Raw genomic sequence first — 10,542 nt, forward strand, 5'->3', positions numbered from 1 at the left:
CGTGCCCTTCGTGGGCGAGCGAAGGCGAGGCTCACGGGTGCGCTTTCCAAAGGAGGAAAGGTGCGCGGAGTCGCCACCAACGTTTATTTGTGGAAAACGTCGGGAAAACAGAAGGAATTCGGTCAAAATGAAAATTCTAAGTTCGGGAGTTGTATTTACGCTTGAGGAAGGTATTAGCACCTCTCACGTTTGTCTCAAAAGACAACAACCTATTTTTTAGAATTGTGGAAATTGTGTTACCTTAACTTTTATTTCTTTTTATTTTTTGAGGTCGACAAAAGCGGGGCTCTTGCTCCTACGTACCCTCCATCGAAGAGGAAATCAGACCTACGTAGTTCTTTCTTAGGCGTGAATCAAGTGATTGTTTTTACTTGAAGGGTGATCATTTTAAGGCGTTGGACCTTAAAAGTGATCCTTTTTCTTAGTAAGAAACTGAAATGATAAACTTTCAAAAACCTATTTTTGTGGACGAGCTTGACTAGGCGAGTTTGATTTTAGCCTTAGTTTCACTTTAGTTATTAGTCAATTCAATTAAGAATGAGAAATCCCAAAGAGAAAATGTCCGATTGATTTTTCGCTTTACTTTACTAAAAGGTATTTTTTTATTATTATATTATTATTTTACCTCTTTTTTGATTTCCAACGTGGTTACGGCACGACCGAACGGTCGGAATTCATTTTAACCGAAATTAGCGGATGATACAATTCAAACGATCGATGGAAATTTATTTTATTTTTAGATTAAGCGAGGAATGACTTAAATAAATGGCTTAAGCACGTCAAAAGGGGGTATAAAAAGCAAATGAAAACGAGAATAAAAATACATGAAACAAAATGTGGACCACCACGGGTACATAGAATGAATTAAAAAGCTCGGTTTGAGGTACTTACCAGCTGAAGACTGAAGAAAACGAAGAACGAACGATGAATCTTGAAGAACGGTCAAGAATCTTCGCGTAATTACTCACGGAAATGTTACGGAAGCGCCTCGGCTTGGATTTTCTTCACGGAAATAATTTTCCTCAGCAATTTCGAGAGAGGGAGAAGTGCCAAGAAGGCTGAACCCTTTTCTTCTTCACTCCTCCCCCTATTTATAGCAAAATAGGGGAGGAGCTTGCCACCCAGCTCGCCCATTCTGGAGGAAGGATCTGGAAGGCCCAAGTGGGCCAGATTGCTATTCGTACCCCCTTTTTTACTAAATGCACCCCTCTTCTATTTTTTTTGGTAATTCTTTTTCCGTAACGTTACGAAACTTTACGAATTTCGTAACGATACTTATTTCCCTTCCGCAAGGTTACGAATCCTCACGGATTATGTATTTACTCTTTTTTAGCTTTCGAAGAAGTTACGGAAACTCACGGATTGCGCAAAATACCTCTTTTCGATTTCCGCCACATTACGGAATTTCACGGATTGCGCAAGCCTGCTTCCTTTTGATTTCTGACACGTCTCGGGACTTCATTCATTGTGCAACAAAGGACGCCAAGTGTCTCGAAGCGGCCAATCAAAGGTTGTATATCATCAAATAATAATCCTCAGATGAAATTAGGGTATGACACGAGCGGTTGAATTTTATTTTAACAGTGATTAAACAAGATTATGGCATGAACGATTGGTCGAAACTCGCTTTAAACAAAGAAAAAGATCACCAATGATCGAAGAAGGAGATGAAGATGCACTAACAATAAAGGGGGACCCCTAAGGGTCCATAAATCAAATTCAAATCCTTAAAAGTAAACACTAACCGGATGAAGAACGAAGAACGAATGAAGAACGGTGTCGGAATCGATCATGGATGCAATTTGAAATTGTTTCAGCCTTGTTTTCCCTTCTTTCTTCCTCTATTCTCTTCTTTCTTCTTCTTTCTGGACCTTTGGACTTCAGGGAAATCAGGGACCCTTTACTTCAGCCTTTCCACACCTATTTATAGCAAAACAAAGCATTTGGGCTGAAGGTAGCTCGCCCAAGCGAGCTGGTTACTTCACCTTTAAGTTTTCTAATGGGCCCAAGGGCTAGAGAATGTCCCTAAAATGACCATTTTGCCCCTCTTTTGAAAATTTTTGCACATTTCATTCCGAAACATCGCAAAACCCTTTGGAATGTGAGGCAATTTGTGTTAAGCGGCTCAATTCGGCAGGAAAGAATCCAAATGTTTGCAAATGATCGTCCCCGGACGAAATTAAGGTATGACAACATCCATACTCTCCTGATCAAAATCATTGGGTTCCAGGTTAAGGAATGGCAGTTGAGCTTCAATGGAAGCAAGAGAAGTTGTGTTAGAGATAAGGGGAGCAACATGAAGATTAAGCTATGGAGCTTGAAGAAGTTTTTTCCTTTTATATGACCAACTCTTTGAGTGGCATTTGTATTGATTCTTACATCTTAGTTTTAATCTATCCATATGTACATTGTATCGCCCTGAAATTTCAAAAACAGATGTTTGATGTATTAGTTGCATTATTTGATTGATTTGGATTAGTTGAGGTGTTGTTTCAAATTATATGTGTGCAATTGCTTGGTGTGAATGTTAGGATTTATGGAGTTTGTTTGACCTGTGTTGGATTTGAGTGATTTTAAGATAGACCCAAAACCTGTTTCGGTAAAACCACGATCTTGGACTTGTTAAGCATTGGATCGCCTTTAAATTTGGATTGTAGGTTTTCAACCCAAGTCTCCATGTTTTGACCATTGGGATTTGGGAATAATACCTTTGGACATCTCACTTAGCAAGACATGCGTACTAAGCGCAATTCCAACCTGACAAGGTAATTCACTTAGCGAGACAAACGCACTAAGCGATATTCCAACTCGAGGAGGTAATTCGCTTAGTGTGAAATGTCACGCTCAGCGGCAAAAGTGGAGTTTTGCTTAGTGAGACGAGCTCGCAAAGCGAGATCTACAGATTATAAATACATTCTTTAGTGTGAAAAAATACGATTTTCACTTTTCACTCTCTCCAAACCCTCGCTGATGTGTCATTATTTTCTCCTATTTCTTAACCCTTTTTGTCACCATTTTAATTACTGATTAGCCTTAATTGTCAAATTAATTATGCAATTTTATCATTTGGGCCTACTTGACTAATTTTGTGTTTTTAATTTAATTTCAGGAGAATTATAAGCAATTGGGCTTGAATCTGGAATTGGGCTTGGACTTAAAGAGAGCAGACAATTTTATTTTATCAAATCTTATCTTATCCAGATTTTATTTCGTCCAGATTTTATTTCATCCAATCTTATCTTATCTTGTCCAGATTTTATTTTATTTATGGGCTTGGACTTAAAATAGATTTGTAAGCTTTGGGGCTGAGGACCCATATAACAGCACCAGGGTTTTAGTTTAGGAATTTTTGGGTGAGGAGAATAATTTTAGGGTTTTGCAATTCCATTTTTTATTACTATTCATGCACACTGTTCACGTAGAATAAAATTCATTTTCTGTAATTTCGTTTCTGCTTCAATCTACAATTTTGTTTTCTGCTGATTAATGGAAGGCTAAGTCTCCAGCGTTGTTTTCTCTTGAGGACCAAGCACAACTCTCTTTGAGGTTTTGTTATTACTATTGAATTCTGATCAGTTTTTCCTCTTCACCAATTACTCTGTATTTGTTGCTATTAATCCATGTATGTTTAGTGTTTGATTAATTGTCTCTGCGCTTAATTTATATTCATGCTTAATGATCACTTTCCTTCATGATTAATTGGTGTATGTGTTGCTTAATCACATAATGACAGCCTTATGTTAATTTTCTCTTAGTAATTTAATTTAGGGTTGGATTAAGTGGTTGAACTGGTTAGGGATAAATCCTCGTAACCTAGGATAAGAGACTTGCTTGTGAATCAAGGGAAAACAACATGTTTTAATTCTATTATTTTCTAATAAAAATTTGCTCACTGTTTAAATTACAAAAACAAACAACCCCCCCCCCCAATTCGTTACTATTTTATCACTATCTATTATGAATGTTGGTTGACCATTGCTCGTTGGGAGACGACCTAGGATCACTTCCTAGATACTGCATTTTTAATGTTTATTTCATTCAGGTACGACCTCGATCAAATTTGGTGCCGTTGCCGTGGAGCAGTGGGCCAAAGGTTCATAATAGTATTTAGTTGTTTTGTTTTGTGTACCATTCTGTTTTGCATTTCAGTTGCGTCCCCTGTTTAGCGACTGTTTAGTGACTGATTCAGTTGGTGTTTTGCTTTGAACAATGATTAGCGACTAGGAATTAGCGACTAATTTTGCAATTTAATTAGCGATTTTTGTTTTGATAGTTAGAGTTGTTATTTTTGGCAGATTTTTTGTGTGGTAGTTTCTTTTGATCCATATTTTGTGTGAAAAATACCAAGAGCACTTGGTGTGGTTGAATTGGAGAGAGAAAAAAAATTATGGGAACTTGTTTTTAGCAAAACTTAAAACGACCATAACTTTTGCTCTGGGTATTAGAATGACTATTATTATATATGCATTTGGGGTAGAAAAAACTCTCCCATATTGTTGCGACCTGCTTTAGCTGGTTGAAGTCTCCCAAACTCGAAAAATCAGTTGTTTACTAAGTTTTTTTTTATTTTTCAAGTATTATTATCCTATTTTTCTAAACTTTGCTTAAGTAGTTTTCATAGTTAGACTTTGAATTTTTGTTTGAAATTTTTTGTGCTATCTTTTCATGATTTTAGGGTGTTGTTCACAAAATTTCAGCTCATTTGGATACCATTTGACTATAGTTGTAGTTTTAACCCTCCCCTGGTGCTTGTTTGAGAACACATTTATTTGCTGCATATAGTGCATGACTAGGGGCAATCCAGGTTATTTAGAACCCTTTGATCCTGAAATAGATAGAACCTTTCATAGATTAGTTAGGCATAGTGTGCATCCTGATAATTATGTGCATTTTGAGCATTGTGAGCATTTTGAGCATTCTGAGTATTCTGTTGCTGGTGATTCTGAATATTCTGATTTTGAGCATTCAACTACTAATTTTCATATTGAGAACATGGCTCAACCTCCACCTTGTGAGAGGACTCTTAGGGAGATGGGTGCACCTGATTTCATTTATGAAAGCTTATGCATTCAATACCCTGATGAGGGTGTTCCATATGTTCTTAAGACTGGACTAATACATTTGTTGCCCAAGTTTCATGGTCTTGCAGGTGAATATCCTCATAAGCATCTTAAGGAGTTCCATATTGTTTGTTCCACCTTGAAGCCCCCTGATGTCCAAGAAGATCATATCTTTCTAAAGGCTTTTCCTCATTCTCTAGAGGGAGTGGCAAAAGATTGGCTCTACCACCTTGCTCCCAGGTCCATTTTTAGCTGGGAGGACCTTAAGAGGGTGTTCTTGGAGAAATTCTTCCCTGCATCTAGGACCACTGCCATCAGAAAAGACATTTCAGGCATCAGGCAACTTAGTGGAGAGAGCTTGTATGAGTACTGGGAAAGATTCAAGAAATTATGTGCAAGCTGCCCTCACCACCAGATTTCTGAGCAACTCCTTCTTCAATATTTCTATGAGGGACTTAGAAACATGGAGAGGAGTATGATTGATGCTTTCAGTGGTGGAGCCCTTGGTGATATGACTCCAGCTGAGGCTAGGAGTTTGATTGAGAAGATGGCTTCTAACTCCCAATAATTCAGTGCAAGAAATGATGTTATTATCCTCAAAGGAGTCCATGAGGTGGCCACAGATTCATCTTCATCTGCTGAAAATAAAAAGCTTGAGGGAAAACTTGATGCCTTGGTCAACCTAGTAACTCATCTTGCCATGAATCAGAAGTCTGCACCTGTTGCAAGAGTCTGTGGTCTATGTTCTTCTGCAGATCACCATACAGATCTTTGTCCTTCTTTGCAGCAATCTGGAGTCAATGAGCAACCTGAAGCTTATGTTGCAAACATTTATAATAGATCTCCTCAGCAGCAAAACCAACAACAACTGAATAATTATGATCTTTCAAGCAACAGATACAATCCAGGTTGGAGGAATCATCCAAATTTGAGATGGGCAAGTCCTCCACAACAACAACAGCCTGTCCCTCCTTTCCAGAATGTTGCTGGTCCAAGCAAGCCATATGTTCCTCCTCCAATACAGCGGCAGTCACAACAAATACAACAAGCAACTGAGGCTCCTCCTCAACCTTCCTTAGAAGAGTTAGTGAGGCAAATGACCATCCAGAATATGCAATTTCAGTAAGAGACAAGAGCCTTTATTCAGAGTTTGACAAATCAGATGGGGCAGATGGCTACTCAATTGAACCAAGCTCAGTCCCAAAATTCTGACAAATATCCTTGACAAACTGTGCAAAATCTGAAAAATGTGAGTGCCATCACCTTGAGGTCTGGAATCCAAATTCAAGTGCCTCCACCAGTAGCAGCACCTGCACCTGAACCTGTCAAGCTTCATTCTACACCTGAAAAAGAGGATGAGATAGTTGCACAAAAGAGAAAGCTTCCTAACAAAAATTTTCATGCAGGTGGACCTTCCTCTAGTAATTCTGACTTATCGCAGCCTCCTACCCCTCTTCCATTACCACCTAGGGCAATTCCAAACAAAAAGATGGAAGAAGTGGAAAAGGAGATCTTGGAGACGTTCAGGAAAGTAGAGGTGAACATACCTCTGCTAGATGTCATCAAGCAGATTCCAAGATATGCCAAGTTTCTAAAGGAGCTGTGCACCCACAAAAGGAAGCTCAAAGGCAATGAAAGGATTAGCATGGGTAGAAATGTGTTAGCATTGATAGGTAAATTTGTTCCTCACATTCCTGTGAAATGTAAGGACCCAAGTACTTTCTGTATACCTTGCATTATTAGGAACAGTAAATTTGAGAATGACATGCTAGATCTAGGAGCATCAGTTAGTGTCATGCCTCTGTCCATTTTCAATTCTTTATCTCTTGGACCCTTGCAATCTACAATTGTGGTGATTCATTTGGCAAACAGAAGTGTTGCTTACCCCGTAGGTTTTATAGAGGATGTGCTGGTTCGGGTTGGTGAACTTATTTTTCCTGTTGATTTTTATGTTCTTAATATGGAAGAGGGATTTTCCCATGGTTCAGTTCCAATTATTATAGGAAGACCATTTATGAAAACAGCTCGAACCAAGATATATGTTTATGCTGGCACATTGTCTATGGAATTTGGTGATATTGTTGTTCACTTTAACATTCTTGATGCCATGAAACATCCATCTGAGGATCATTCTATTTTTCATGTTGAGATAATTGATCAGATTGTTGATGATTATATGTTTGATTTTGATTATGTTCTTCATGGTAGGAAACATCCATTTTTATCTGATCTGCATACTTGTCATTCCTTATACATTGAATCTGAATTTGAGTTTGAATTTGATCATGTATCTGATTTTTATGCGGAGAATGAATCTAAATTTGAGTCTGGTTCTAATTTTGTGGGTGTTGTACCTCTTGATGTTGATTTTTTAGAGTCAGAATGCACTAACCATGTTGCAGGAAGTACATATACTTTTGACTTGCTTTATGAGGTACTGGCTGAGGAACCTTCTTCTTCTCCTACCCTGGTTCCTCCCACTGTTTAGCCACCACCCACACTAGAGTTGAAGCCCTTACCAGCAACCCTCAAATATACTTACTTGGAGGACAAGGAAAAATTTCCAGTGATCATCTCTGCCTCCCTTGATGCTGGGCAAGAGGAGAAGTTGTTGCTAGTACTCAAGAAGCACAAGAAGGCCATTGGATGGACTTTAGCAGACATTCCTGGTATTAGCCTATCTACCTGCATGCATAGGATACTTTTAGAGGATGGAGCTAAGCCAGTGAGGCAGCCATAGCGGAGACTCAACCCCGTCATTCTAGATGTGGTGAAAAAGGAAGTGACCAAGCTCTTACAAGCTGGAATCATCTACCCCATTTCTGACAGCCAGTGGGTGAGTCCAGTCCAAGGGGTTCCTAAGAAGACAGGCCTCACTGTGATCAAGAATGAGAGGGATGATCTTATCCCCACAAGATTGCAGAACAGCTGGCGAGTCTGCATTGATTATAGGAGGTTGAACCAGGTAACCAGAAAAGATCATTTTCCCCTGCCATTCATTGATCAAATGCTTGAGCTCTTGGCAGGTAAATCTCATTACTGTTTTCTTGATGGTTTTTATGGTTATTTACAAATTCATATTGCTCCTAAGGATCAAGAAAAGACCATATTCACCTATTCCTTTGGCACTTTGGCCTATAGGAGGATGCCTTTTGGCCTATGCAACGCCCTTGGTACCTTCCAGCAGTTTATGCTTAGCATTTTTAGTGATTTTTTAGAGAGCTGCATAGAGGTGTTTATGGATGATTTTACAGTTTATGGATCCTCTTTTGATGCATGTTTGGATAGTCTGGATAGAGTTCTTAGTAGACGAATTGAAACTAACCTTGTGCTGAATTTTGAAAAATGTCACTTCATGCTACAACAAGGTATATTTTTAGGGCATATCATTTCCAGTAGGGGCATAGAGGTAGACCCTGCAAAAATAGCTGTTATTTCACAATTGCCTTATCCCTCTTGCATGCGAGAGGTTCATTCTTTTCTTAGTCATGCAGGGTTTTATAAGAGCTTTATCAAGGATTTTAGCAAAGTGGCCCTTCCACTATCCAATCTGCTGCAAAAGGAGGTGGAGTTTGATTTTGATGACCGGTGCAAAGAGGCTTTTGATTGCCTTAAGCGTGCGGTGACTACCACCCCTATCATTCAGGCACCTGATTGGACAGCCCCATTTGAGTTAATGTGCGATGCATCCAATTACGCATTGGGGGTTGTCCTTGCTCAAAAGATTGATAAGCTGCCTCGGGTGATCTACTATGCTTCCAGAACTTTGGATGCTGCTCAAGCAAATTACACTACCACAGAGAACGAGCTATTAGCGATAGTTTTTGCTCTTGAGAAATTTCGTTCATATTTACTTGGTACTCGTGTTATTGTTTATACTTACCATGCAGCTCTGAAGTACCTGTTGAAGAAGACTGAATCAAAGCCTAGATTGATCAGGTGGATGCTTTGGCTCCAAGAGTTTGATTTGGAGATCCGTGATCGGAGCGGTGCATAAAACCTCGTGGTTGACCATCTGAGTAGGATTGAGCGCGTGTCTGAGGACTCACCCATTCGGGATGATTTTCCGGATGACCATTTGTACATTCTGTATAGTATTTTTGATTCCTTCCCCACTCCCTGGTTTGCTAATATTGTGAATTATTTGGTTGCTTCTATTTTTCCTCCCTTAGCATCTAAAGCTCAAAATGATAAAATTAAGAGCGATGCTAAGCATTATATTTGGAATGACCCTTATTTGTGGAAGTTGTGCAGTGACCAGGTTATTAGGAGATGCATTCGAGACAATGAGATCGACTCAGTCCTGCAATTCTGTCATTCTTCCGCACCAGGTGGCCATCTTGGCATACAGAGGACAACTCGCAAGGTGCTTGACTGCGGTTTCTATTGGCCACCATCTTCAAGGATACGTGGAGAATCTATAGCACTTGTGCGCCTTGTCAGAGAGCAGGCGGCTCACTTTCATGGAGACAACAAATGTCTCAACAACCCATGTTATTCTGTGAGGTGTTTGATGTCTGGGGTATAGATTTTATGGGGCCTTTCCCTGTCTCTTTTGGTTTTGTTTATATTCTCCTTGCTTTTGATTGTGTTTCAAAATGGGTGGAAGCCAAACCCACCAGAACTAACGATGCTAAGGTTGTTGTAGATTTTGTTAGATCTAATCTGTTTTGCAGGTTTGGAGTCCCTAGAGCCATCGTTAGTGATCAAGGCACCCATTTTTGTAACAGATCCATGTATGCCTTGCTCAAAATGTATGGGGTCATGCACAGAATTTCCACACCTTACCACCCCCAAACTAATGGGCAGGCTGAGATTTCAAACAGGGAGATAAAAAGGATCTTGGAGAAGATTGTGCAGCCGAACAGAAAGGATTGGAGCACCAAGCTGGATGATGCTCTTTGGGCGCATAGGACTACCTACAAAGCACCCATAGGAATGTATCCTTATTGGGTTGTCTTTGGTAAGGCTTGTCATCTTCCTATAGAGATAAAGCACAAAGCCTACTGGGCTGTAAAGACCTGCAACTTCTCTATTGATTAGGCTGGAGAGGAAAGGAAGTTGCAACTAAGTGAGCTAGATGAGATCCGTTTAGAAGCCTATGAGAATTCCAAATTCTACAAGGAGAAGACCAAGAAGTTCCATGATAGTTTGATCGCTAAGAAGGACTTCATGGTTGGACATAAAGTTTTATTGTATAACTTTAGGCTCAAACACATGAGTGGTAAGTTGAGGTCAAAGTGGATTGGTCCTTTTGTGGTGACTAATGTTTTTCCTTATGGTACAGTTGAGATCAAAAGTGAATCCACAGATAAGAGCTTCAAGGTCAATGGACACCGGCTGAAACCATTCCTCACAAATCCATCCTTAGTGGATGTAGTGGTGGAGGAGACCTCCTTACATCACCCTACTTCTCTTCTGCCATGACTTAGGGAGTTTTCTTTTTGTATCTCCTTCTTTACTTTCATTGCACTTGTCCAAA

General features: G+C 39.6%; 1 non-coding gene across 1 annotated transcript; it reads right to left on the bottom strand.

Moving 5' to 3' along the window:
- Positions 1 to 5,370: 5,370 nt before the first annotated feature.
- LOC114377696 lies at positions 5,371 to 5,477 on the bottom strand. The gene has a single exon (XR_003659135.1). It is a non-coding gene; the product is annotated as a small nucleolar RNA R71 (small nucleolar RNA).
- Between the last annotated feature and the right edge of the window lie 5,065 nt (positions 5,478 to 10,542).

Source organism: Glycine soja, chromosome 11 (assembly GCF_004193775.1).
Source record: "Glycine soja cultivar W05 chromosome 11, ASM419377v2, whole genome shotgun sequence".
Taxonomy (NCBI): Eukaryota; Viridiplantae; Streptophyta; class Magnoliopsida; order Fabales; family Fabaceae; genus Glycine; species Glycine soja.